The sequence below is a fragment of the Morus notabilis genome, unplaced genomic scaffold (assembly GCF_000414095.1).
Source record: "Morus notabilis unplaced genomic scaffold, ASM41409v2 Scaffold410, whole genome shotgun sequence".
NCBI lineage: Eukaryota > Viridiplantae > Streptophyta > Magnoliopsida > Rosales > Moraceae > Morus > Morus notabilis.
The window spans coordinates 314,085-317,330 of NW_010359246.1; positions in this window are offsets into that span (position 1 = coordinate 314,085).

Sequence of the window (3,246 nt, forward strand, 5' to 3'; positions counted from 1 at the left end):
AAACGTTTATAGACCTTGAGAAGACAGAAGTGATCGACTTTTAGTATTATCCAAAAGTCTAGTGTCAGTAAAAGCTCAATTGATATGATTATTTGAAAAGCGTTTTGGTAAAAACCTTTTTGAGCCAAGTACTTTAAATCAAGATCGTGCAATGCTCAAACATACACAAGACTGAGCAGAAGAAATAAGCCTATAAAAGATTAAGAGTCCATTTAATTTGTTAATTTGAGTTTGTAATTTGAATTAAGATGTGACTTTATATAAAGACTTTTTATTATAGTAAAAAAGTTAGATGTGACTGTTTCTGAGAGCTTTTTATTGTAAGAAAACTCGAATTTTAAACTCAAATCAGTGAAATGAACGGAGTCTAAGTCTAATACTTATCATCTTCATTCTTCAATAAAGCTCTTTAATTCTTAAACCTTTAAGCTTTAATCTTTGCTCTCAAATTCCATCTTCATGCTTCCAATTCAAGAGCTTTTCTTCATCAATCTTGAGTTTCTAGAAATCTTTGATATAATTTAAGTTTCACACTCAAGAAGATATTAGAACACTCAGTCAAAAGTTTGTTATAATCAAAATAATAATGGTTTATTCCATTCAAACAATTAGGTCAACAAACTAGATTTTTGAGATTAAAGTTGTATTAAAGATTGTTTCTTAAATCTAGAAAGAAGAATAGTTTTCGTTTGTTTATTTTCTTCCTTTGTTTGATTTATGATCAAAATAAGAGTAACAGTATTTCTTTATATAACAAAGGAAGTAAAGATATGATTGACCTGCTAACTTAGGACTCTGTCCCGTTTGGTTCGATGGTTTGAATTTTATTGATTTGAACTTCTTGATTTGAACGGAAAAATTCAAACTGTAGTTTAAATTGTAGTTTGAATTGACGTTTGGATATGCAGTTAAAGTTTTAATTTGAACAGGAAATAAAATTTGAATTTATTTTTGGTAGGTGTGAAAAGCAGAAAGAGTCGGTACATTTTTACTATTCAAAAATAGTTTGAACGGTTGAACTTGAGGGGAGCTAAACTTTAAGTTGGACTGTTTACTCAGTTCAAACGGAAAATATAATTCAAATTACATGCTTACTAAATACCAGTTCAAACTGTATTCATTGTTCAAACTGAACTAAACTAATAAAACTAACAGCAGCGAGGTGTACATGTGCTCGTCGTATTCAAAGTGGGAGGGATTGAAAACGTATGACTAAGACCATATAGGATCATGTGCTCTTTTTCTCTCTACCAAGTTTTTCCTTTGGTGTACTAGTAGAGGATTTTAATTAGGTCTCTTAATTATTTGAAATTTAGAGAGTTGATCATTGGGTGATGTTTACATTCATATTCATTTTTTTCCCCTTTTCTTAGTGTTATTTCTATTTTTTATGTTTTTGTTATTTTATTTGTAATCCCATTTTTTGTTAATAATAAATTTGAGTGACGTTGTGGCGTGTGTGGAATGAGTTTACTTGTAAGTACCAACATAATAGGATGTATATATTAGAGCAGGGTAGGTGTTTTGTTTTACTGTTCTGGGTTACCAGCAAAAATAAGTTAGGCTCGTAACTCGTTTCTCCACTTTTTATAGATTATCCATGAGAGAAATTCTTTTTGCCTTTCCAAATGTCTATGCTATAAGATGTGGAAGCTCATGCTATGTTGCTGTTCAATGCTATTATAACTTTCTTGCGTTGACTTCATATCTTTACTTGATATAATTTTTTAAGTAGATATCAACCTCTATTCTGTTCTTATATTCAAGAGAAGATTAAGAAAGGGGCTCTTCCTAATACGTTCATATTACCTTCCCCCTATCTCTCTAATTAGGTGATTTTATGCCAATTTTCAGCTTCTGCTTCATCAAGTAATTTATTGTCAATGTCGAGGAACATGGAAGTTATAGAAGGAATTATCAGCAGCTTAATCTCTTGATTGGTTAGAAGGATGTGTTTTTCCTTTCAAGAAAATGGTAAACCCTTTTAAAATGTCTGCTGCATCTTGTGCTTTTAAATGTGTACTGTTAATACGTCAATATTTGTACTTGTAACTTTGTTTTTCCGGAGTTGTTTTTGTTGACGTTCTCACATACGACTCACTCGATGTTTTCTCCTTCCAGGTTTTAGTTCGAGTTATAATTGACAGGATATGATTTTCAGATTTGATTGATTTTTGGTTGTTGACATTATTTTGGGTATGATATGTTGATTGATCTGATTAAGGTTTGATTGGCAGCTGCGAATCTATTTTTGATCATTTATATCTTGTTTATTTTACCAATTTGAGTTTTACTATAGTAAAAAGCTTTTAAAAACAGTTATATCTAACTCTTTTGTTACAGTAAAAAACTTTCACATAAAGTCATATTTCAACTCAAATCAGATAACTAAACAGCCCTTTAGAAACTGTTTAAAGTCATTCATTTTGGTATGATTTGATGAATGTCAACTTTTAATGTTTTTAGAAAATTAAAAATAGATGAGATCTTTGATTTGCTGGAGAATATCCGTTTTGGGAAGTTTTTGATTTGAAGAAATTCTGGTTCGGTGAAAGTCAAATGCATTTAAAGGTTTCCTATTTTGGAGACGTCAACTTTATTAGGATATGGAAACTTGGATTTAAATAGTATGAATTTATGTGAAAGAAATCTTCTCCTGCTGCTTAAGATGGCCATATTCATGGAGCATTTATTTGAAGATTTTAAGATCGGGAAAGTTGATCTGATTGCAGAACCGTCACACTTTTGTTGCAGTAGTTGTTGCAATAGAATCTGTAACAGATTGTTGGCAATAGACTACATTGAAGATCTTTGATAATTGAATTTTTTTTTCTATATATTTGGAGTCTCAAAATGATCCCGGTAGGCCTTTGAGCCTCACAATTTCAGAGAATCATATCATTTTGTAAGCGTCATTTTTTGATATTTCTTCGGGAGAAAGGATTTGGGTTTTCGAGAGAAAACTAAGAGTGGAAGGGATCATATTTAAAGACATGCGAATGTAAGTGCGATACTAATCTCCTGTCTTTTTACTATTTTGTGTTCTATATTTATTTGTTGAAACAAATTTAACATCGAATTGGTAAAAAGTGCAAACTGGGTACCTTCAATAATTCGCAGCGATTCTTGTTTGTCATGGATTATGAAGACTTCTTGTTTTTTGGGATTAGTTTTAGTTATCTTTATTGTATTGTACTTGGTGCGTAGAACTGTAACAGTATGACAAGGTCCCAAGATTGTATGTTT